Genomic DNA, 26858 nt, shown 5'->3' with positions numbered 1-26858 from the left:
AGAGATGCCAACAGCATGAATTCAATTCTTGAAGGATTTTCCTTCTCACCCTGTCTCCTTGCCTGAGGCATGGTATCCCTTAAGTTAAATCACTCCAGTTGAATCTCCCTGTTAAATGGGGAAGCAGCCCTGCAGTCCTCTTGGATTGTGGTGACTTTAACTGTACCTGCTAAAGATATAAAACTGCTTTAAAAGAATAAGAATAAATGAACATATTAAGAGATGGAAGGAGAAATAATACTTCCAAAAAGATTAAATATCAGAGATAATCCAAACAGGACACAGCATTGGATATCTTGGAGAAAACAATTCTTGAGATACGAAATTACTTTCAAAATTAAACATTAAATCTAAAGCTTAAAAAGTTAATATATTATTATATTCAATGGGTCCTCCAGTGAGTGACATTATAAATCACAAATATTAAAGGAGACACATATACATTTTAAAAAGTGTTAGCAGCTTTTGATTATTGCCTCAATTTGAGAAAACTGCTGGGTTTAGTAGGAACAATATCTTCCATCCAAGAAATAACAGATCCTCCAGTGGAAGAAATGATTTACAAAGCAATCAAGGTCAGGATTATAAACAAGGTTAATAGTCCTCAAGCCAGACATATTAACGTTCCAAGTGAGAAAGGAATGCATTCTGGAGGAATTGTGCAGCCTCCATACTGCCTGCAGTTATGACATCAGGGACTTAGGGGAGCAATGGGGCAATAGAAAGTATAGAAGTAGTTATGTACATGAATGTAAGAATTTGGGGTATATAAGGTAATGGTTCTGAAAGAGTTCATGTTGAATTGCATTAAACGCAACACAATTTTATAGAGTCACACAGTCTTCGGGTGGAAAATCAGGCCATTTTATGTGAGATCCTCATAGACTTACATAATTATGCTTAACCAGTCAATGTAACTTGTATCTGTTGCTGTCATGCAATGAACTATCTCCACTTTTTGTTAAGACTCACCAGAGGCTTGTCCTCTACCACTGATAATTAAACAGGCCCTCAGACTCAGCAGAAAAAGGAGAATTGATGATAGCTTTATACCTCAGCCATTCAGAGCCCAAGATTAAAGAATCCTATCTAAATATCAAGGGCAATAAATTTCTCCTCACCTCTGGAATGCAGCTCTTTTCATAATACTTGGATCAAGGCTGTAGTGAGACTTGGAGCTCTGTGGCCCTGCCAAAAGTGAGCACCAGTGAATCAATTTTGGCAAATAAGTGCCATATGCACTGTTAAACAAAGAAATAAAGACAATCTGGACAATAAATCTTTAGAGAATAAGCTATCTCTCAGTCCCTCCATTCTCACTTTTATTAGCAAACCAAATATTAATGAAATTGGGCATTCAAAACTGTAGCCTCTGAAGAACAATTCCAATTGGATGATTAGAACAATTGGGACACTCAACCAGATATTGCTTCTATTAGTGTAGCCAATAAACTTTCATTCAGATTTCAACTGCTGTCAGTATTTCATATATTTAACATTTACAATCCCAAGCATGGGCTAGTTAGTTGTATAATTTTGAGAAGACTGACACAGGGCAGAGAGAAGCAAATTTAAACTTGGTCGAACCTGAACTTTTGGGCCTTGTGTAACCATGGTGACTCTTGAGCTATTACAGCTACACAGAAAATCAAGTCTGGATTTAAAAGACAAAGCCAGATGTGTGAGCCTGTCATAATTTTAATGGCTCCTAACTCTGCAGTTACATATCGTATGATATAGTGTACGATGCCTACAGCCTATATTGTCACATTATTTAGCTATTCATCAAAAATACAAGCACACATACCCCCAAGCATTCAGCAATGAATGGGATACTGTCTATTGGGATCTAACGAGAACTGACCAATCCTGAACCAATTAAAAATACAGAAATGTCAATGGACCTTGTTGATTTTAGCTTTATCCTTATCTGCTCAATAATAAGTATTTTGTTCAAAGATGATCATATTGTATCAAGTGGAATATAAGCTGATGTGTCAAGCCCCACTTCAGGATATGTGCATGCATTTTCAGATTGATGAAGAAAGCGAGGGCTGCATTGTTGAAGGTGTCATCCTGCAGAAGAGGTGTAACTGAGTTCTGATTTGTTCAGGTAAGTGTTGATGATCCCAAGACACTATGCAGGGAGTTTGATTAGATTGGATTCCCTACAGTGTGGAAACAGGCCCTTCGGCCCAACAACTCCACAACGACCCTCCGAAGAGCAACCTACCCAGGCCCATCTCCCTCTGACTAATGCACCTAACACTATGGGCAATTTAGCATAGCCAATTCACCTAGCCTGCACGTCTTTGGACTTGGGAGGAAACCGGAGCACCGGGAGGAAACCCACGCAGACACAGGGAGAACATGCATACTCCAGACAGACAGTTGCCCGAGGCTGGAATTGAACCCGGGTCCCTTGTGCTGTGAGGCTGCAGTGCTAACCACTGAGCCACCGTGAGTTCTCCCAATGTCCTATCCAATTCTCAGTTCAACTCTGAGTTCAAAACTTTAAATAACAGATCAATTGTTTGTACAACTCATTGTTATTTCTTGGATATTGTTGTTGTATTTGTATATGACTTGGAGGTGCCAATGTTGGACTGTGCTCGACAAAGTTAAAAATCACACAACACTGGGTTATAGTCCAACAGATTTATTTGGAAGCACTAGCTTTCAGAGCGCCACTCCTTCATCAGGTGGTTGTGGAGGTTAAGATCATGCTCACAGAATTTATAGCCAAAGGAGTCCAGTGTCATGGAGATGTGATACAGTAAACAATCTCAGATTAAAACTTTTATATTTTATAATGGGATATGCTGGTTTCTGTTCTTTGATATGTAAATCCCAGAACTTCTTTTAAATTACATTCTCAAGATAAAAATCACACAACACCAAGTTATAGTCCAATAGGTTTAATTGGAAGCACACTAGTTTTGGGTTCATGTCACTAGCTTTGGACCTTAGGTTCATGTCACACTACAGATGACCACCACACACAGACACTCCTACACACACACACAGACACGCATACAGACACTCACACACACCCTTACAGACGCATACACTCCCACACTCACACATGCATCCTCTCAGAGACTTAGACCACTCTACACTCATGCACACACAAATACACTCTTTCACAGACACTCACAACCCCGCACCCCAGACACACACACACACATGCACCCCCCTCACAGACTTAAGACACTCTACACTCACTGCACATACATATACACTCTCTCTCACACTCACAACCCCCAACCCAGAGAGAGACACACACACACACACACAAAGACCCACATGCACACATATATTTTGTGGGCTGAATTTGTACTTGCAGAGTTACATTGTACTTTGCTCAAAAACGGCATGAATTCATGTAAAACTCTGTTATCTCACTTTTTAGATTAGAATCAATCTAAACATCATGGCATAGACAGAGAACATGGGGGGCTAACACCTTCAACATATTGTCTAGCTATTACCATTGTTACAGTTAATCTGAGAATGCAACTTTTAAAAAAAGGTTTTGTGATTTACACATGAAAGAAGTGAAACTATCATGGTATTCAAATAGATGAAAGACTCAACAGACAAGGTATTTTTCAATGTATAATTTCAGTTACAATTGTGTCCTCCACAACCACCTGATGAAGGAGCGGTTCTCCCAAAGCTAGTGTGCTTCCAATTAAACCTGTTGGATTATAACCTGGTGTTGTATGATTTTTAACTTTGTACACCTCAGTCCAACACCAGCACCTCCAAATCATTCTCAAGGTAGCTCAGCTTTTTAAACAATAGGTGTGAAGTCTGTCTGTGTCCCAATGCTGTGTCAGACTGACAAACCCTCTGTATAGTTTTACAAACTTTTACATGGATTCATGCGAAATAAAATGCAATTCTGCAAAAATAAATCCTCCCTATAAGCTTATATGTGTGCGCATGCAGGAACGACAGATTGAGTGTGCATGTGAGTATGCGCGTGTGGGTGAGTGCACATGATAGAATGTGTATGTATATATGTGTATGTAAGCTTGGTTAAGTGTATGTGTGAGTGTAATGAGGTATGTAGGAGAGGGTGCATGTGTTGGAGTGAGTGCAGGGGTGAATGTGTGTGCATATGAGACATCTTGTGTGTGAGGGACGGTCTGTGTGGGTGTGAATGTAGGTGTGTGTGTGTATTATATGTATTATACATATCATGCAGTGGGGTCACCTGTAGTGTGATATGAACCCAAGGTCCCAGTTGAGGCCATTCCTGTGGTTACCAAACTTTGCAAAGTTTATTATTAAGAGAATTTCTTTGATACGTTTCAATGACTCAGTAGAGTGCAGTACAAATAAAATTGCTTCTTTCTTGGATCTCTCCCTAGTCTAGTTTTGCCTTCAGGCTTTTGGTCATTTTTCTTTATATAATTCTATGTGGCTCAGTGTCAAGTTTTGTTTGATAATCATTCAATGAAGTGTTTTAAGAATTTCTATAATGTTAATAGGGATATATTAATACAAATTGTTGTTGCCATTAAGATATTATGAAGATGTATTATCTACGATATTAACTTATAATTGACTGAACATGTTTATATCTTAAATGTTTTGGAAATAACATGTTGCAAAGCAAAAGGCATCAGCTATGGTAGCAGAAACGTGTTATTTGTAAAGACCAAACTGATTGATGGAGACATTGAGTTTATAACATTTTCAGACAAAGGTCACACGATATATTTAGTGGAAAAAACACTGGTTTGGCGACAGACAGACAAAGTGAACTTGCTACAGGGGAAATTACCTTTGCCCTCTCTCCCTTTCTTTGAAACTTCTTCTATCAAAGTTTGTAAGTTGAAAGTCATTAAAGATTTTAACATCTCAAGTGGAGAGCTCTTAGAGTTATAGAGTCATACAGCACAGAAACAGACCCTTTGGTCCAACCAGTCCATGCTGAACATAATCCCAAACTAAACTAGTCCCACCTGCCTGTTCCTGGTCCATATCCGCCCAAACCTTTCCTATTTGTGCATCCATCCAAATGTCTTTTAAGTGTTGCAATCGTACCCACATCCATCACTTCCTCAGGACGTTCATTCCACATGTGAACCAACCTCTGTGTAAAAAAATTTGCCCCTCATGTCTTTTTTAAATCTCTTTTCTCTCACCTTAAAAATGTGCCCCCATTCTTAAATTTCCCAACATTAGGGAAAAAAAAGCAACTACCATCAACTCTATCTACAACTCTCATTATTTTATAACCTTCTATCAGGTCACCTCTCAATCACCTCCACTCAAGCGAAAAATGTTCCAGCCTATCCAGTCTTTCTTTATAACGCAAACCTTTCATACCCAGCAACATCCTGGTAAATCTCTGCTACACTCTCTCCAGCTTGATAATGTCCTTCCTATAACCGGGTGACCAGAACTGCACACAGTACTCCAGAAGAGGCCTCACCAATGTCCTGTATAACCTCAACATAATGTCCCAATTCCTATACTCAAAGGACTGAGCAATGAATTCCAAACGTGCCAAATGCCTTTTTAACATGCTGTCTATATGTGATGCAAACTTTAAAGAATTATGTACCAGCCCACCCTAGGTCCCTCTGTTCTACACCTCTACCTAAGGCCTTACCATTAATTGTATAAGCCCTACCCTTGTTTGTGGTACCAAAATGCAATATCTCTCATTTATCCAGAATAAACTCCATCTGTCATTTCTTAGCCCATTGACCCATTTGATCAAGATCCTTTTGTAATCTTAGAAAACCTTTGTCACTGTCCACTATGCCACCAATTTTGGTGTCATCCGCAAACTTACTAACCATTCTCATCCAAATCATTTATATAAATGACAAACAAAAGAGGACCTTAAAGAAGAAGTCTGATTCTACATTACTGTCTCCAAAAAAAAAGTATTCAATTCGCTGTAACTGAGTCAGGAAGGGGTTCCAGTGCCAATGGTTGTGTGCAAAGTGATTTCAGCTGCAGGCCAGCATTTGGATAATCTGTGAATAAGCCTGATTATATATATTTGGAAAACATTTAAAATCTCTTGTTCATAATTATCACACTTTGCTTCGTTATAACCAAGGCTAGGGAAGTACATTCTAATGCCACTATTATATTGGTCACAAGAGAAAATAAAAATACTTTATCCAGTTACCAAAATGACCAACCTTTTCTAGATCCAGGGATTTTGAATTAAATGATCGATCTCCAGGACTTTTTAAATAAACATGATTATTGATTTATTATCAAAACAAAACTTATTCAATAAAGATGAAATAATTGGTTAATATTACATGGTCAGTAATATTGGAGTACAAATGCTTATTCCTCTGAACATCCCCAAACATATGTGGATGCATATCAGGAAAAAAAGGAAAAAAAGAAAATATTTTCTGCAAAAATTGACTTTTTTAAACATAACCGCATTTTTTAAAAATAAAAATGAGTTATTGTGGAAGGCAAAATGATAAATGAATGTTCTGCATCTGTCACTCTGTTGCTCTGGCATGGCATGGTAAAATCACTAATTATGCACAGTTATCTTCACATTCTTGTAGATAGAGCTTGCTCAAGAAATACAATATTGTGATTCTTTTTCACTCCCTCTTTCAAAAGAACAAATAGGTTTCACCTGAATTCAACAAGAGTTTTTTTTTCTTTTCGGAGTAATCAGCTTGTTCTTAACAAGCTTTCCTCCAGGTGAACTAAACAAAAGCAGTACCAACCCCAGCAGGGTCCTACAGCAAACCAAGCATTTAGAACCAATCATGTGATTTCCAGGAAAATTAATTTAAAAATTATCTTCAATACCCACCGTGAACTATCAACAACTAACAATAAAACCTACATCTCAAAAATTTTTTTACTTAATCCATTTCAGGTGTTTCCAGAAAACCTGAAATAAATCTATTCTCCACAATTTTTCAAAATGCAAGTCCTCCAAGTAATTTAAATAGAAAGTATCTCTGTAACAGCTCAAGTGAGTTTTTTTTGTGATTAACTAGTTCTAACATATAGAACCTGGCTAATTGGTTTCTGATACTGAGGTACATATGGGCTAACATATGATTACATAATGGAAAATATCCCCTCACCTTTTAAGTTCAAACTTTGTTGTAGCCAGGGGGTGGAATGGGATATGAAACATCCACCCCTCCTAACTTGGTTACAAAAATGTCACATGGAACAATCAAAAGGCTTAATGAGAGGCTTTGGTTTCTATGATCACCAAGTGTGAACCTTAGGAAAATATTAGATAAAAGATGACTATTCTGCAACCTGTCGAGATTCAAAACTACAAAAATCCAAAGGCTTTGTGTTTTTAACTGTGTGAAAGACAAGACAGCATTTAACAAATAGACATTTTCACCATCTATGGTGTGAAATCGAACTCTGTGTGTCCAATATATAGAAGGGCTAAATTCCAAAATTGGCAGCTGGAATGTTTTTAGCCATTTCAGGTGTGACATATATATCACATCCTGCCCGGTAAGCTATGAGCACAGGGTGTGGTGTGTGTGCACTGGCAGTATGCAGACTGAATAGATCACAATGTCAAACAAACAGTAACACTAATGTAGCACCTCACTGGCCTTCTCAGAATGGACAGGATCTGTTTTTCTCACAAATCACCGATTCATCACGCCTCTTATTCAACAATTAACAGGCACTGCCCACTAGAACCAGTGCAACAGTAACAAACATAGGGCTGGGTAGGAAGCAAGGAAGGGGGTTAAACTAAAATGGAGCTGGAAGGGGAAATAATGCTCTCCAACCCTCTGTGGTGCCCACCTCTCTCTGAAGGTTTTGGGAATCCTATCAGAGCAGTTCCTCTGAGACTGTAGCATGACTTGGAAATGAAGCAGAGGCTGCAGAGAGAAAGTAGGACACAGGCAGGAGGTGAAGAGGAGAAGGGCTCTCAACAGAAGGTGATAATGACCGCAGGTCATCTGAATGCCCTTCTGTGGAGATAGTAAGGACTGCAGATGCTGGAGATGAGAGTCAAGGGTATGGTGCTGGAAATGTACAGCAGGTCAGGCAGCATCCAAGAAGCAGGAGAGTCGATGTTTCGGGCATAAGCCCTTCATCAGGAATGAGGCTTGTGGGCCAGGGTACTGAGAGATAAATAGGACGGGGGGTGGGGCTGGGGGGAAGGTAGCTGGGAATGTGACAGGTAGCATGCCCTTCTATGTCTAGCTCAGCCTGCAGCAGATGTGAGGCATCTGCATTTCACTGTTGGATATGATCATAGGACAATGCAATTTCCCTTAAGCTAACCTGCTGCTTCACAGCATAATGAGGTCAGCACTGCCAGTCACTGTCAAATCACTGTGCCCAGCATGTCTACCCTAGTGGATCCTTCCAGGCAGGACAAGGCAATTTATCAACATCTTTACCCATCAGGGAGGTGACAAAGATCTGGCATAAAAAGGGAGGCAGGCTGTGTTATTTTCTCATTGACCACAGAGAAACAGGAGGCAGCACCTGGTCTTGCAAGAGCAGAGAATTCCCAAAGGTGCAAGGAACTATCAACTGCACGCACACACCACAGGCTGTATGTGGTAATAGGGAGCTTTTCTATAACAGTTGTTGTTCTTCTTGTTCAGCTCATAGATGATCAGAAGACTTTCCTTTTGAACGCTATGATCACTATCTTTGGCCCACCATTAAGAACCAGAATTTGACATCAGTTATCTAGGGATATAGCTAATGAGTTCCTTCAGCAATCCTACAATGAGAGCTGTGCAGCAAGCAGGAACACCATGACAAATACTATCAGTGCATTGTAATGACTGAAACAGTGCCTGGACTGTTCTGGTGATCTCTCTTTGAGGCTTGTCTCTAAATGTTTGATGATCTGCTATATCCTCAATAACTTCACAGTTCTTAAGACAGAACCTTTACTATCAGGTGAATAGAGACCCCTTTAGAGGAAGGATGGTGAGGTGGTAAGGAGGATCTCTTTGCTCCAAATGAGCTTTCAATGTATTCATAGAGACAAAAAAATCTTCAGATACTGGAATCCAAAGTAAACAGACAGGAGGCTGGAAGAACACAGCAAGCCAGGCAGCATCAGGAGGCGCAGACATCAACATTTCAGATATAATCCTTCTTCAGGTTACACCTGATTTATCGACTTTGCCACCTCCTGATGCTGCCTGCTTTGCTGTATTCTTCCAGCCTCCTGGCTATGTACTTCTGTGTATTCATATCTGTCCCCATTAGTTTTCTGCCACTTGCTGTGGTTATGTGTAACCCTGTCCTGGAATACAGAGGACTGAATGATAATGATGGCTTTGCATTGGTTTTGGATTCACGAGCCTGTCATAGCTCAACACTTATATGTCCATGGAAGCAGCAATGAGGTGGAAAAAAGGCTGGCAGCATTAATCCCTGTGTAAGACTGAGCTAGTGTATCAGAAGGTTGGGCATGAGTCCAGAGTGTCAGGAAGTGTTGCTAGGTGAGTGAGAGGGTGTTGTGTTTTAGTAGAATGAGAGATTGGTGGTGTGGTGGGTAGTGGATTTCATGTGAATATGCAATCATTCATCTTGATTATTTGTTTCAGATTATTGAACATTTTCTAGAAATGAAGCCAAACCCTCTGAGTTAGATACCTGGAATTGCCTCTGTAATTATCTGCAATCCACAATTGGATCCTCCACCCTCTGACTGCGATTACCTTATCTATAGTTTCCAAGCAAACAAAGACCCATAATCATCAGTTTCCAAAGCAGTAGTAGTCCAGTTGGGTGTCAATTGCATTTTACAACCTTAAAGATAATGTCCTTCCACTGGTATGACAAGAGTCCAAAGTGAAGGTTCGCAATCAGCATAGAAGCTGCAAAGATAGAAGTCAGTTTTATTTTAGGAGATTGAGCAGCCAAATTGCCCCAAACCCTGCCAGAATGCCCTGTCTTCCAATTTGTTTTCATTCTTAGATTAGAATACAATCCTTACAGTGTGGAATCAGGCCATTGGCCCAACAAATCCATACCAACCCTCCGAAGAGTATCCCACCCAGACCCATTCCCCTATATTTCTCAAGGCTAATGCACTTAAGCTATGCACAATGGGCAAATTAGCATGACCAGAGCACCTGGTGGAAGCCCACACAGACGCAGGGAGAATGTGCAAACTCCACACAACCAGTCGCCCGAGGCTGGACTCAAACCCAGGCCCCTAGTGCTGTGAGGCAGCACTGCTAACCACTGAGCCACCGTGCCACTCTATCTTCTAATCCATTTTCAATTTTTCCCTAATTCCATACCACTTAATCGCTTTTTGCTTATGGTAAATTGAGAAATGTTTTCCTCAAATTCATGAACATGATACTGATCTCGTCACCTCCATTCATTATATTCATCACTTCCTCAAATAATTATGTCAGGATTGGCCCTTTTGAAAATCATGCTAGCTGCTTCAATTTTTTTTAAAATTAGATTGTTCCCTAGAGAAGGGAAAACACAAAGTTTATACTTCTCTCATTTTCATAATAAGTGGACAATTATCTTATAGAATTTTAGGATCCCCACAGTGTGGAAGCACACCATTTGGCTTATTGGGTCCACACCAATCCTTTGAAAAGCATCCCACCCAGACCTACCCCTATTATCCTATCCCTGCAACCCTACATTTCCCATGGCTAATCCACCTAGCCTGCATATCCCCAGAAGCTATGGGCAATTTAGCATGGCCAATCCACCTAACCTGCCCATCTTTGGACTGTAGGAGGAAACCAGAGCACCCAGAGAAAACCCACGCAGACAGGGGGAGAATGTGCAGACTCCACACACACTGCCACCTAAGGCTAGAATTGAACCCAGGTCCCTGGCGCTGTGAGGTAGCAGTGCTAACCTGGACAGATGCACTTGGCTTAGAATTTCAACCACCTCCCTGGAATTCTTGGGCTGACATTGATCCGTGCCAGCAGCAAAACTTGGCAGATGCTTTTTTTACACTATTCCTGATCCTCTTTCAACTAAAGTTTTCAGAAAAATATTCAAACTCTTTTTGGAAACTCCTAGCCACCCCCCCGCTCCCCCCACCCCCTTTTTTTTCACTTGGTTATTAACTTCCAGATCAATGAAAAGTTGACTGCCAATTCACTGAGAGCTCATTTCATGCATCCCCAAACTTATAATTTGTATACCCTGAAAACATTCACAAAATTAATTGCAAAAATTAATTGATCATCTAAAATATCAAAATAAAATAAAAATTTAAAATATGTTGCTTATTTTCAATGATCTGCAGTTTCTATTTGCAGTGGGGGAGGAAAACCGTTAAGCAAAGTGTTTCTGCTTCCTTTCCTTGGCTGCAACTCAAAGTAAAAACCAAACCACAAAAGCCTCCACCTCACTAATGCTCCTCGATATTTATGAATGTCAGAACCTCATTTTCAGCACCTCAAAACAACCAAATCTAATAAGGATTTTAACTAATTTTAAACAAAGTCAAACATATTTTCAATATAAAAATATTGATTCCCTCTCCTAACTGGCAACTGTTCTTTCAAGCTGAATTACTGCCTTCATAAATGTGACTTTATCCTTTTACTTTTCAACATTTATTCTTTGACAACATTGTCAGCTCTAATGTTAGCCACTTCCTCTATTCGTTGTGAAAATTCCCACCAAACCCTGAATAGTTCAATCACATATTGCATTGGTTTCTGAGTCACAACATTTCACTATAAAGTCTGAATCGACACTCAAGAGTCACAGACCCCAGTTTGAGATTCATTGATGTTGAGAAGGAAACTTTTCATTCCTATCTCCTCTGTTGAATATCTGACTCCTATCCCATGCCAAGTTAGCTGACTGTCTGAAGTAGTCTAGCAAACTGGTCATTTGTGTCCAAAAGCTGTTAAGCTTAGCAAAACATTCACCTTACAGATTGCAATAATTCAGAAAGAAGGGACACTGTCACTCTCTCAGAGATAGTAAAACTCACCAAGGCAATGCTACCCACATCCCAAAACTGAATTATCTGCACAGAAAGAAATGAACTCCCACATCCTGTACCGGTGGACACTGCAGTATTTTGACAAACTATTGTTGTTACTGTGCAACTAGTTCCATCATAACAATTATTTAATAAAATCATCACTTAAGGAGATGCAGCATAGCAACTCCTCCAACAGAAGATTTCTCTGCATTCTCACATCCCATCATAACTGACATGAAATCCTCTTTGTACAGGATGGAGTCACCTTGATTAGATACTGAAGGAAACCTTGGCATGTGGACCTATGAATTCATTTTGTACAAAAAAGTTGCTCAAGGTCAATAAAAGACAGTGATCTTATCACAGGGTTTAATTAAACAGAAAAACTAAAGACAAGCTCTTACTCAAATTTGCAGGCTGTGATCATGAAATGACTAAACATTATACATTCTGCGACATTCATTGAAAGAAGTTCCCCTCAGTTGGGGTCATCATTTTAACAACTGTAGTTGCAATGGTAAACTGGGACAGATACCTGTCGTGAATAGATGGTGATGGATTTGTTGGTAGATCATTGTGAAATAATCACTGTACATTTAACAAGTGACAATCACAGCTTGCAAAAAAAACTGTAGAGTCAGTGTGCATTGTAATCCAATAATCTACCATCATATACAGTCGGCTGGTCTGCTCAGGCCACTAAGTGGTGTTATCTAAATGTTCTTGTAGGCTGTTACTTAATGGATTGATAAAAAGCTTTTTCATCTTCTTTATTACACAAGCACATTTACATCACTGCTTCGTATTTCAGACGTTGATTATTTATTCTTTTGTGTCATTGGAAATACAGCGTAGAAAGAGCATGACAAAACACAGGCTAGACTTTGTCTGAAATCAATTCTGATGAAAGTGAACTACAATGGTTTCAGACCAGTCTTTAATAATTCAAACATATGAGAAAAAAATCTCTACTATAAAGAACTTCCTGTCTACTTCATATTTGGACGGCACATCTTTTGGTTGCCAGCTATTAGGTATTATATGTGAACAAGCCAGTTTCTATTTATAGCTCACTTTAGTCCATTGTAAGTTCTGCAAAATAACAAAAGTTCTTTCAAACAAAAAAATGTAATTACAGCATTTCATTATAAGAATATTCTTAGACTCTTTGATGGCGCAGTAAATTAGAAACAAAATAATCATTATTGTAGTAAAATAGAATGAAATGTAATTCAATAGGGAGGCAAATTTTGAAGAAATTAAAATGACAGTGTTGGTGTTCCATGGCATAGTTCATGGGATGTCTCTGGGTTTCTTTCGGCTTCTACCACTGGTAATTGGCTTCAGTGAGAAATTGCTCCATAGCCGGTAGTACTAGACCAGAACATGCCAGGTATAAAATATTGCTTACGCTATTTCATATATGATGGTAAAATTGTATGTACCCAACAAATGCTTGGCACATGTTGTAATACCTATTACGATTTGAAATGTCTTTCATATCATATGAATACTTGAAAAATCCAGTAATAACTCATGAACTTTTAATGCATCTAGTTATATCACATGGATAACATTGGAAAAACCAGTTATATTGTCAATATTTTAGAAGTCCAGATATATTCTGGGATGGAAAGGATACCTTAGGAAGAATACTTTATTTCCAGCATATACTTTAAATGGCAGTGTAACTATACTGAGCTGCATGGAAGCATTGTTCACAAGCTACAATGTGCATCAATTAAATTCTGGTGTTGAAGAGAAAGAAATCTTCCTCCAAATGGTAATTGTTCATCTCCTGCAGCTTCCAATTCAATTATTTGAGAAAAGCTGCACATAAACTGCAAATCCTTTTGTCTAGAGAAGTTATTGGGCCAACCTCAGTTCTCAGAATTAGCCTTCAGCTCTTGCAGCAATATATTTTATATTCATTTGGCCACCAAAGTCAATCATGATTCTCACACTTTTTAAATGTTACATTTTCCTTTTCATTGAATTTTTTTCACAGAAAAACGGAATTGAAGCCTTTGTTCTTGTAAAGCACATGTAAACAATCCGAGTATATATCAGGTAGTTGCAACAAACTAAGCAAATTTCCTAGAGCAGAAAGACATGGATATGCAATTTTCTGAACCCAAGCAATATTAACCACTTAGCAGAAAACATTAGAGCTGCTGTCCCACGTTAGGAAAAAAGTCACTTGCTGTATAGCTCACAGCTCATTTTAAAAAAAGGTTACCTGACCCAAAACTATATAAATAAAATGAATTTCAGAACAGTATAGAGAAATGCAGCAAATATCTGATATGTCAGGATGACCAATCAATTGTTCTTTTTGGGCACATTAGAGGCTTTCAAATTAAATTGAATTGTCTTTAAAGCTCGTGGAAGTACATCTACTAGTCAGGAGGTGTAACTATTCCACAGGGGAGAGGTGGAAACTGAAAACAAACTAAGTAGGTTTCCCAGTATTTGATGGAAATTCCTTGCAATCTATAGGTATATCGTATATGGAATCTCAAGAAAAACATCTTGGGTAAATCTTCCAGAAGTTAGAATATGTTCTACATCATGCCTACATCTGCAATGTTACATACAACAGACAGAATCTTCCCAGTCCCATGAGACAGATTTGAAGTGGAGCTGTGGACAGATAAACATATACAGTAGAGGCATGACTAAGCCATTCTGTCCCTCAAACATGTTCTGCAGTGATAGGAGGTAAGGGAGCAAGCTCAGAGGACATGGCAACAATTCACACCTTCCGCCTTCAGAAATCTTGCCACAGGCAAGAGAAAACCATCAGCCAAAGGTGGCCAATTATAATTAATTAAAAGTAGATTTAGACCACACCATCAGAAATCAGATCTCTTCAATGTCACGTGAGCTGTTAGCTGTGTCAGTATCTTGTCATGTCAGGTGATACAGCTATACAGTGAGAATCGACTGCACAATGAAAGGCTAATGCAGTCATTAATATGAAATAGATAGGCATACAGGGATGTAACTGTGTACTATCAGACACTTCCATGGAGTAGTCAACCTTCTGATGTTAAATTGGTAAAATGGGACAGTGAATAAAAGTTGGTTTGGCTTGGACAGTCAGAATCAGTGAGGACACATGGACAGAGCACAGCACAGTAGTGTTGTGGGCATCCAGTCATGGGGTCCAGTTATTCAACGGATGGATGGACTGTGGAGAAATAGCAGAATGGAAAGCAGAACAGGCAAATAGAGGCAGCAACATGTCACAGGCTGGTTGGAGGTGGGTAAAGTGTTATAAAACAGTATTTCCTTCAAAGGAGAGTATTGTAGGCCTTTAGGAGAAGCAGTAGCATGGAAAGCTGCATCTCTTGTGGAAACTGGTCACAGACAACTGCATATTTCTGGATCAGGACCTCAGGTCTCACTGGGCAGGTACTCAGCCACTGGTCACAGCAGAGAAAGTCCCAGTCACCTTTAATTTCTATAACATTACTGGGCTAGTGACATTTATGGTGATAGCTTAAAATACAAAAGACAGATGCCCTGAATATGAGAGATGTGGACATCACTGGCTAGGCCAATGTTTAGCATCCATCCGTAAGTGCCCTTCAGAGGGTGTTGGTGAGCTGCCTTCTTGAACCTATGTGATGTTATTAGAGAGGGAGTTCCAGGATTTTGTCCCGGTTAGACCGAAGGATTAGGGATATAAGTTCCAGTTGAGGATAGTGTGTGTTTTGAATGGGAGCTGAACCTACAAGCAATGTTGCCATGTCCTACAAGTAAGTAATGCTTGAGATCACAAATTTGGAAAATACCGATGAAAGAGTCTTCAGTGAAGCAAGTGAAAAGTATTTCAGGACCCTTTTTGAAGGGAGACAGACTTTGGGTAGTCACTAGGGCTACCTGTTGCAGGATTACCAGCCTCTGATTTGCTCCTATAGCCACAGTATTTACATGGTTGTTCAATTTCTAGCCAATAACAACCTCATGTTGTAAAGGGTTGATAGTTTAGAGTTGGCCATGCCATTGACCATCTAGGACAGATGGTTAAATTCTCTTTTGTTGGAGATGGCCTTTACCTAACACTTGTGTAGTGTGAGTGTTACTTGCCACTCGTCAGCCCAATCCTTGATATTAGGTAAAAACAATGATTGCGGATGCTGGAAACAAGATTCTGGATTACTGGTGCTAGAAGAGCACAGCAGTGCAGGCAGCATCCAAGGAGCAGCGAAATCGACATTTCGGGCAAAAGCCCTTCATCAGGAATAAAGGCAGAGAGCCTGAAGGGTGGAGAGATAAGCGAGAGGGGGGTGGGGGTGGGGAGAAAGTAGCATAGAGTACAATGGGTGAGTGGGGGAAGGGATGAAGGTGATAGGTCAGGGAGGAGAGGGTGGAGTGGATAGGTGGAAAAGGAGATAGGCAGGTAGGACAAGTCCGGACAAGTCGTGGGGACAGTGCTGAGCTGGAAGTTTGGAACTAGGGTGAGGTGGGGGAAGGGGAAATGAGGAAACTGTTGAAGTCCACATTGATGCCCTGGGGTTAAAGTGTTCCGAGGTGGAAGATGAGGCGTTCTTCCTCCAGGTGTCTGGTGGTGAGGGAGCGGCGGTGAAGGAGGCCCAGGACCTCCATGTCCTCGGCAGAGTGGGAGGGGGAGTTGAAATGTTGGACCACGGGGCGGTGTGGTTGATTGGTGCGGGTGTCCCAGAGATGTTCCCTAAAGCGCTCTGCTAGGAGGCACCCAGTCTCCCCAATGTAGAGGAGACCGCATCGGGAGCAACGGATACAATAAATGATATTAGTGGATGTGCAGGTAAAACTTTGATGGATGTGGAAGGCTTCTTTAGGGCCTTGGATAGAGGTGAGGGAGGAAGTGTGGGCGCAGGTTTTACAGTTCCTGTGGTGGCAGGGGAAGGTGGCAGGATGGGACGGTGGGTTGTAGGGGACCGTGGACCTGACCAGGTAGTCACGGAGGGAACGGTCTTTGTGTAAGGCGGAAAGGGATGGGGAGGGAAATATATCCCTGGTGGTGGGGTCTTTTTGGAGGTGGCGGAAATGTCGGTAGATGATTTGGTGTATGCGAAGGTTGATAGGGTGGAAGGTGAGCACCAGGGGCGTTCTGTCCTTGTTACGGTTGGAGGGGTGGAGTCTGAGGGCGGAGGTGTGGGATGTGGACGAGATGCATTGGAGGGCATCTTTAGCCACGTGGGAAGGGAAATTGCGGTCTCTAAAGAAGGAGGCCATCTGGTGTGTTCTGTGGTGGAACTGGTCCTCCTGGGAGCAGATACGGCGGAGGCGGAGGAATCGGGAATATGGAATGGCATTTTTGCAAGAGGTTGGTGGGAAGAGGTGTAATCCAGGTAGCTGTGGGAATTGGTGGGTTTGTAAAAAATGTCAGTGTCAAGTCGGTCGTCGTTAATGGAGATGGAGAGGTCCAGGAAGAGGAGGGAGGTGTCAGAGATGGTCCAGGTAAATTTAAGGTCAGGGTGGAATGTGTAGGTAAAGTTGATGAATTGCTCAACCTCCTCGCGGGAGCACGAGGTGGCGCCAATGCAGTCATCAATGTAGCGGAGGAAGAGGTGGGGAGTGGTGCCGGTGTAATTACGGAAGATCAACTGTTCTACGTACCCACCCTCCCATCCTGGCACCTTCCCCTGCCACCGCAGGAACTGTAAAACCTGCGCCCACACCTCCTCCCTCACCTCTATCCAAGGCCCTAAAGGAGCCTTCCACATCCATCAAAGTTTTACCTGCACATCCACTAATATCATTTATTGTATCCGTTGCTCTCGATGCGGTCTCAAGGAAAGTAACCCCAGCCTATTCAGTCTCTCCCTATAGCTCAAACCCTTCAACCCTGGCAATACCCTTGTGAATCTTTACTGAGCCCTTTCAAGTTTCACAACATCCTTCTTATAGCAGGGAGACCAGACCTGAATGCAGTATTCCAAAAGTGGCCAAACCAGTGTCCACTCCACCCTCCTATCACCTTCAGCCCCTCCCCCATTCACCTATTGTACTCTATGCTACTTTCTCCCCACCCCACCCCCCCTCGAGCTTATCTCTCCACTCTTCAGGCTCTCTGCCTTTATTCCTGATGAAGGGCTTTTGCCCGAAATGTCGATTTCGCTGCTCCTTGGATGCTGCCTGAACTGCTAATCCAGAATCCTTGATATTGTCTAGGACTTGCTTCATGGACCACTTCAGTATCCAAAGAGTTGCAAACAATGTTAAACATTGTGCAATTAAGTGAACATCCCATTTCTGACCTAATGATGAGGAAAAGTCATTAATGAAAAAGCTGAAGATTGTTGGGCCTAGGATAAACTGCTGGAATATTGCGTGCAATTCTGGTCTCCTTCCTATCAGAAAGATGTTGTGAAACTTGCAAGGGGTCAGAAAAGATTTGCAAAGATGTTGCCAGGGTTGGAGGATTTGAGCTGTAGGGAGATGCTGAACAGGCTGGGGCTGTTTTCCCTGGAGTGTCGGAGGTTGAGGGGTGATGTTATAGAGGTTTACAAAATTATGAGGGGCATGGATAGGGTAAATAGGCAAAGGCTTTTCCCTGGGTGGAGGGGTCCAGAACTAGAGGCATAGGTTTAGGGCGAGAGGGGAAAAATATAAAAGAGACCTACAGGGCAACTTTTTCACACAGAGGATGGTACGTGTATGGAATGAGCTGCCAGAGGATGTGGTGGAAGCTGGTACAATTGCAACATTTAAGAGGCATTTGGATGGGTATATGAATAGGAAGGGTTTGGAGGGATATGGGCCCGGTGCTGACAGGTGGGACTAGATTGAGTTGGGATATCTGGTTGGCATGGACGGGTTGGACCGAAGGATCTGTTTCCATGCTGTACATGTCTATGACTCTATGACTCTATAACTCCTGCAAAGATGTTCTGGGACTGAGATGATTGTCCCCCAACATCCAGCACCATCTTCCTTTGAGCCAGGCTTGACTCCAGAGTAATGGCTAAAGAGTTGAGGTGGAATTCTTTTTCACAGAGGGCTGTTGACAATAAGACATTAAGTATATGCATGGCAGAGCTAGACAGGTTTTTAATCAGTAAAGGAATCAAGACTATGGGGGAGAAAGCAGAAAAGTAGCATTGAGGATTATTAGAACAGACATGATCTCATTGAATGGTAGAATAGACTCAAAGGGCCAAATGGCCTACTTCTGCTCCTACATCTTTTGAGTAATATATTTCTGAGTGGTCCACATTTTTTGGTGCATTGATAATGGTTGGCACTATGCTGCACCCTCCAATAGAGGGACTATCATCAGACACCTCTGCCCTGTCTCCTAGTTTAATGATGTGGCCTTCACCCCATGGCAAACATTCCCTTCACAGCACAGGTTCCACCCATTGGTTGGTGTGCTTGGATCATGTGATGTTGTCTTCTCAAAGTTTCATTCATCCTCTGCAGTATTCACTGGATCATGACACCTCAACATTGGTCTTGTCATGTAAATAAAACATTAATGAATCTGTGTTTGGCTACTTCACAATGCTCATAGTCTTCCCGCAAGATCAAAAATTGGTAACTGTTCCAAAAGTGTGCCAATTTTCATGCATTTAGTGTTTCCTCTCTCAGGCACACCCCCTCTCACCTCCCCACGACCCCAACCCCTTCTACTCCAAGCCAAGATGAGGATCTTGCTTTTCTCCAAGTGAGAGCATCCTCCAAGTTGATTGCTGCCTCCTTAGTTGGCATTAGGATGGCATTTTTGGCCACACCACATCCCACCCACCCCTCACTTCATACCTCCTTCCCCCAGCACTGTGAGCTCCTTTTTTCCTGCAGGGTAAATCAGTGGAGTTTCATGAATGATAGGTTTCCCATCATCCCCTGAGATGGCAGCAGACTTAAAGAAGACATTGCAAATTATCAACATTTTCTCGTTGTCCACTGCTTCCATGGATGACCATGCTGCTATTGCATCCTTCACTCATGGAGTGACCTGGGAGAACAAGCCTCAGTATTGCTTGGACTTGTATTAGCTGCATATTAACAGTGTGTGAACCTCCAGATTTAAGCAGATCTGATGTCTGCTATCTAGCCACACCACAGAAGATCATTGAACCACTTACAGCACTAGATCCAAGTCTTTCTGACAATTCTGCAGGTGGAGACCTGCTATTCCATCTCTAGCCAGACCTGAGTCATTATAACGGTTGACTGCCTCCTCCCACTCTCAGGGTAAAAATAACTTTCTGTGGGCCCTCACCACCTCCACATTATCTCACTGAATCATGGCATCATTCTTCTCTTCTGCAATCCATTCTGCACTTCTTGGATGCTACATTCAGCCAGGAATTTAGACTGTCTCCAATACTGAACAGGCCCACATTAAAAAGGCCACCAGACATCCACATTGCTCTTGAACCTGCCCACTGCCCTTCTTTAGACAACAAATGTAGACATGGTATCCTAATTTGTCAGCTCGCAAAAGATTGACAATTTTGCCATGCCTCTGACACTACAGGCTCAAGACCCAAGAAAGGATACCAAGGTCAAAATATTCAATTAGTAGATGGCTTGTCTATCAGGTCAGATTGTTTAATAAAGGAGAGTAGGAAATATTATAAAATTGATTTAAATTTACTGAGCCAGATCTAATTTTATTGCATGTCCTTTATAGACTGTCTATTAATAATAAAGCTAAGGTAAATTACAATATAATTGCTTTTTGCTAAAGTAAATTTCAACATAATGCAAAAAGCTGGTAAATTGAGCTCTATTTTCTATCATTAGTGTAATAACTATCTTGTAATGTAGAGTAAGTTAATCTACTAACTGACCCTATTGGAAGACAAGAAGTCTTTCAATCCCCAACATCTCTGCAACATTTACATTGTTAAAGCTCAGACTCGTTGCGGATCTTTAGCAATGTGGCAAAGCTGTGGCATTTCTGTGTATTTTAAGAGGAAGCATGAACATTCCAGGCAACATGAGGCTACATTTCATTGGTGCTGCAATACATTGTACCATGATGAGTGAGAATACAGGTCCATGCCCGAGAGTATACTGTCACTTTAAGGGAGATGGAAAGCAGCATTCATGTATATCTATCTACACAGGAAATGGTTTGGTATTTTGAACTATGTATGTTTCAAGAAAATGAAATTATGCATAAATCTGAAGTAGAACATGTTGCTACTGGTTGTAAAACAAAGCCCCTCAGCTTTGAAGTATAAGAGAACATTTTATTTCCTACCTGTTTTTATCCCACACTGACAAATTGTATATGAAAGTTGCAATGCATCTGCTCCACTTCATGGTCCTGTTGTGCCTCTGTGGTTAAAGGGACTGTCCCAACTCAGAGAACATGCAAATGCAGTTAATGTTGGGGAGAACCCAACCTCAGTGACAAAGCACAGAATACAAAGGGCAGGGCAAATTTTAAAAATTCAATTAAAGAATAACTCAGGCTAATTGTGTTTCGTAAGGTAAAACAGAGATTTATTATTAAATATTTACTAAATTCAAGGCTTCATAGCAACACAGAACATAGAAAAACAAGCAAAAAAAGGGGCATTCAATCTATCAAAATAGCTTCTTCCACCTGCCATGCATCCTCCTCTCTCATGGACTCCATTCAACTTTTCAAGGTTATGCATAGTTTTGTATGACCCTAAAGATAAATCAGCAACATTGCAGAAATATCCAACCAAGCTTACCAACTACTTTTGAATTGTTGCTTGCAATGATTGACATTTTGTTAAAAAAATATGGCAGTACAGTAGGTGTTTTCACAGCAGCTTTAAAATGTGAGCTCAATAGCCCAAACTTATTCGGCTTCAAAATGTTTTCTGCATTCGTGTTACGGTGGAGAATTGATGATTGTTTGTCTTATGCATTCCATGGAGGATGACTAACACATGCTAAGCTGCAGGCAGCCATTATTAATGTAACTTTATTTGCACTTTCCCAACAGAGAGGGCAGCAGAGAAAGCAATATAACAAAAAGCTCAAATCTTGCAATATATTACATCCCTCCCCATTTGACAACAAATAATCTACACATTAAAATGTAAAATAGCATAGTACATATGCTCCCTGAAAGCAATATAACTAAACCAATTTCAATAATACCTGAAAATTTAACAGGTTGTGTTGCAGATTGTTATTCACTTGTGGGGTCTGGGCACTTATTGCCCGTCTCTAGTTGCCATTGAGAAGGTGCCTTCTTGAACTGCTGCAGTCCATGTGTTAAGGTAGACTCACAATGCCATCAGGGAGGAAATTCTAAGCATGTGACCAAGCAACAGTGAAGGAACAACACAGTATTTCCAAGCCAGGATAGTGAGTGGCTTGGAGGGGAACATGCATATGGTTGTGGTTTCCTGCTGCTCTTTTCCTTCTAGATAGAAATGGTGATAGGTTTGGAATGTGCTGTCTATAAATCTTTAGTGAATTTCTGTAGTGCATCTTGTAGATTGTACACAATGCTGCCACTGAGCCTCGATGGTAGATGGAATAAATGCTTGTGAATGTTTCTTTTTGATTTTCACTTTCTGACTTTTACTTTGGACTGAAAGCGGAACTTGGACTACGGGGGATTTATCATGTTGACACTTTGTGAGAATTCTTCCTTCGTACAATGATCTACTTATGGAGTCTCTCTCTAATCTTCACTAGATATGTGAATGTACCTAGCTCCTTTAGATCAGCATCAATCACATGTCTCTCCTTATCACTGCAGTAGTTTTTCACTGTGATTTTCAGACAAAACTGAACTCTCTAAATTCCACTCTGACTGTTATTTTTACTGTGTGCATTGGATTTATAACTTGAACTCCAATCCTCTTATCTTCCATGTACTATTTTTCTTGCTCTCTCACTTAATACAACTCTTCAATCACATCAATTTCTGTTTCATATCTATTAAATAAGCATTTTAGGATTTACAAACTCCTGAACTGGCTTTAGATCTATCATGAACTTGACCATGTGCATGGTTATGACCTGGCACTGTTACTATAACCTGGCACTGTTTGCTCCCCACCTGCACACTGTCTAGCTGTGACTGACTTTCCCATTGATAAAACACTTGACTAGAAATGAGACATTTAAGTGGTTGGTGGCTACCTTAACAAGTATACTATTAAAATTTCTGTGTCTGTGAGCTTGGCTTCCGGGGCCTGGATCTTTGTAAAATCCAGTGGCCCCCCCATGTCTCAGAAAAAGATTTTTTTTCCCTTTTGCTATTCTGTCTTTTGGCCATTGTAAACTCAGCACAGTCAAAGGCTTCACTTTGATTTTGTTGTTCTTGTGGCCTGCTTCAAATGTGATCTAAAGGTCAATTTCTCAGTTTGCACCATCCCTATAGTGAAGAGAGTGTTTCTTTAATTCAAGAAAGTAATCTGCAGTAATCTCACTTGGCAATTGTTTATTCACATGAAAAGTGGCTCTCAGTGCAATTTAATTCTTAGTCATTGCCTTGATAGGAGTCCATGATCTCATTAATTTCAGGATAGTTCACAAAGCAGGGTCTCACAGTCCACATTAGTTAGGCACCACCTCAAAAGTATCTGTCTCCATCATAGTGAAGAAAACATTTTATAAACCTTAACTCCTATTTTACTTGCTTTCAGCCAAGCCTGTAATCTTTCTTTGCAATTATATCAGTCCCCTTTGTTAGGGTTGAATTATCCCATTGTCTGCAAGTATGCCTTCAGTGCTATATTTTTCAAATATGTACTGCACTGACTCATTTTCTAGTTGGAAGTAACAGCAAACTTTCAAATTGCTCAATCTTTTGCAAAATCCAGTTTAAAATATCAAAAAAATTTCCTTCAGTTCTTAACTTCTCGAAGGAAGTGTAAAAAAGACTTTCACCCGTGCTCATCATTATCTTTCTGTTGCATATTGCACTGAGAAAATCAACCGTCTGTACATTATTGAACAAATTTTACTTACACCTCCCCAATAGAACCTACAGCACAAAATGCTCAAATTGTTCAATGTACTGCAGTAAATACAGAATCCATATCAAAATGTTCAACCTGAAGAAAATTTCCAAACTACTAAGCAACAGCAAAGAGCTAACCTAGACCTTTATGAACTAACTTGGAAAATTCATTGAAATGAACACTAATTTCATAATGAGTAATTATCCCATATAATGAAGACAGTATGGTATGATTATGTTGTTCACATGATTCTGAGTGCAGTCAGGGTGAACTGCATTGTTGATTGGCTGGATGTGTCAAGTAGGAGACCCAAACTCCAACACTTAATAACACAACTTAAAGTTGACCTGCACTGCTCAAAGAGATCTGGTCAAAGTTTTCAGAATCATGAGGGACCTGGAAAAAGCAGACAGAGAGAAACTGTTCCTGCTCATAAAAGGATCAAGAATGAGAGAGCACAGATTTGCAAAGAAGACAAATCCAATGTGAGAAAAGAAGTTCACACAACAAGTGGTTCAAGTCTGGAATGCATTGCCTGTAAGTGTGGTGGAGGCAGATTTAATTGAGACATTCAAAGGGGTATTACATGATTATTTAAATATAAACAATGTGCAATGGTATGGAGAAGAGGCGGGAGAATGGCACTAAGTCCTGATGCTCATTTGAAGAGCTGATGCAGACATAATGGGTTGAACAGCCTGCTTCTGCACCGTAATACTTCTGTGATTTCAAGTTCCGCTGTGGGGATGAGTGCTGTGGTTAAAATTCTTCTACTATAGAGAATATTCCCACCTGTGTAAATACAGAAGGTAGAATCTTAACCACCCATCAGCAATTCACTATGGTCAACACTCACAACACGAATTACAAGGTTTCCCAGATTGTGTGCACCATCCATCTATATTGCTCTGCCACCGAGTGTGAATGTCTCATAAAGAATATGCAAAGGCATTGGTATTCGGATCTTCATTTTCTAATTTTTGCCAGAAATTCCATTCATTATTATTACGCCCAAGATAAACAGAATTCTCCCCTGTACAGAAGAGAATTTTTAGAGGGACAACGATTTCAACCAATGTGACATTTGCTTGTAAAATGCTCAAAATACATCCAGTAATTTGGCTTATTGTGTAGTTCATAGATATTTAAATATGCAGATCTGGTTTTATATTGGTGACCTGATTAATTTCCCACCTCACTCTCTCTTTTGTAAACTTTCAATTTAATTTTTTTAAGTATTAGGTCAAAGAAAGCAGGACAACCAAATGGCACTACTGCTAAACTGCAGATGTTCACCATTACACAAAAACTTACATTTGCAACATCTTATGTGCCTAACAACAGTCATGAGGAACCACCCTTCAGATCTTCATTTGTATAACTGCACCAGATTTTGCAATGGGAAGGTCCTAGGGAGTGTTGTTGAACAAAAAGACCTTGGAGTGCAGGTTCATAGTTCCTTGAAAGTGGTGTCGCAGGTAGATAGGATAGTGAAGAAGGCTTTTAGTATTCTTGTCTTTATTGGTCAGAGCATTGAGTACAGGAATTGGAAGGTTATGTTGCAGCTGTACAGGACATTGGTTAGGCCACTTTTGGAATATTGCAAGCAGTTCTGGTCTCCCTGTTATTGGAAGGATATTGTGAAACTTGAAAGGGTTCAGAAAAGATTTACAAGGATGTTGCCAGGGTTGGAGGATTTGAGCTATAGAGAGAGGCTGAATAGGCTGGGGCTATTTTCTCTGGAGTGTCGGAGGCTGAGGGGTGACCTTATAGAGGTTTATAAAATCATGAGGGACATGGGTAGGGTAAATAGACAAGGTATTTTCCCAGGGGTGGGTGAGTCCAGAACTAGAGGGCACAGGTTTAAGGTGAGAGGGGAAAAATTTAAAAGGGATATAAGGGGCAACTTCTTCATGCAGAGGGTTTGTGGAATGAGTTGCCAGAGGAAGTGGTGGAGGCTGGTACAATGACAGCATCTGGATGGGTATATGAATAGGAAGCATTTAAAGGGATATGGGCCAAATGCTGACAAACGGGACTGCATTTCTTTAGGATATCTGATCGGCATGGACAAGTTGGACCAAAGGGTTTGTTTCCTTACTGTACATCTCTCTGATTCTATGACTCTATGTCAACATTAATTCTCTCTCTCCACAAATACCAGCTTTTCAGTTTTGTAATACCACCTGCATTCACAGTGCTCTGCTTTTCAACATCTTGTTAAAACACACATGGAATACAGGGAGAACTAGCCATTTGGATACAGAGCTGGCTCGAAGGTAGAAGACAGAGGGTGGTGGTGGTGGGTTGCTTTTCGGACTGGAGACCTGTGACCAGTGGAGTGCCACAAGGATTGGTGCTGGGTCTGCTGCTTTTCATCATTTATATAAATGATTTGGGTGTGAGCATAAGAAGTATAGTTAGTAAGTTTGCAGATGACACGGGATCTTGTCAGATGAGCCAATGGCCCAAGGACTAGCAGATGGAGTTTAATTTAGATAAAGGTAAGGTGTTTGCATTTTGGAAAGGCAAATCAGGGCAGGACTTATACATTTAATGGTAAGGTCCTGGGGAGTGTGCTGAACAAAGAGACCTTGCAGTGCATGTTCATAGTTCCTTGAAAGTGGAGTCACAGGTCAATAGAATCGTGAAGAAAGCATTTGGTATTCTTTCCTTTATTGATCAGAATCAGAAATCACATGACACCAGGGTAACGTCCAACAGGTTTATTTGAAGTCACAAGCTTTCGGAACGCAGCCCCATTCATCCGTTGTCGTAGAGTCTGTATGGTCTCACCAATATACCATGCCTTGGGGCATCCTTGCCTGCAACTTATGTAGACAACACTGGCCAAGTCACATACGTATCTGCCATGCACTTGGTGAGTGGTATCCCCACATGTGATGGTAGTATCCATGTCAATGATCTGACATGTCTTGCAGAGATTGCCACAGCAGGGTTTTGTGGTGTTGTGGTCGATGTTGTCCTGAAGGCTGGAA

General features: G+C 40.8%; 1 long non-coding RNA gene across 1 annotated transcript in view; it reads right to left on the bottom strand.

Moving 5' to 3' along the window:
- Window positions 1–21236, bottom strand: part of LOC148149933 (uncharacterized) — a 29059-nt gene extending 7823 nt beyond the window's left edge. The window contains exons 1-2 of the long non-coding RNA XR_015757107.1: window positions 21162–21236; window positions 1122–1188 (exon numbers count right to left, since the gene is read on the bottom strand). This is a non-coding gene — a long non-coding RNA (uncharacterized LOC148149933). The remainder of the gene's footprint in view (window positions 1–1121; window positions 1189–21161) is intronic.
- Window positions 21237–26858: the final 5622 nt, after the last annotated feature.

This window comes from Chiloscyllium plagiosum, unplaced genomic scaffold, assembly GCF_037043375.1.
Source record: "Chiloscyllium plagiosum isolate Xiang-an unplaced genomic scaffold, Cpla_swu_hap1 HiC_scaffold_5, whole genome shotgun sequence".
Classification (NCBI taxonomy): Eukaryota; Metazoa; Chordata; class Chondrichthyes; order Orectolobiformes; family Hemiscylliidae; genus Chiloscyllium; species Chiloscyllium plagiosum.
Note: the sequence above shows the minus strand (reverse complement) of the source record. Positions and strands in the feature narration are given on the sequence as shown.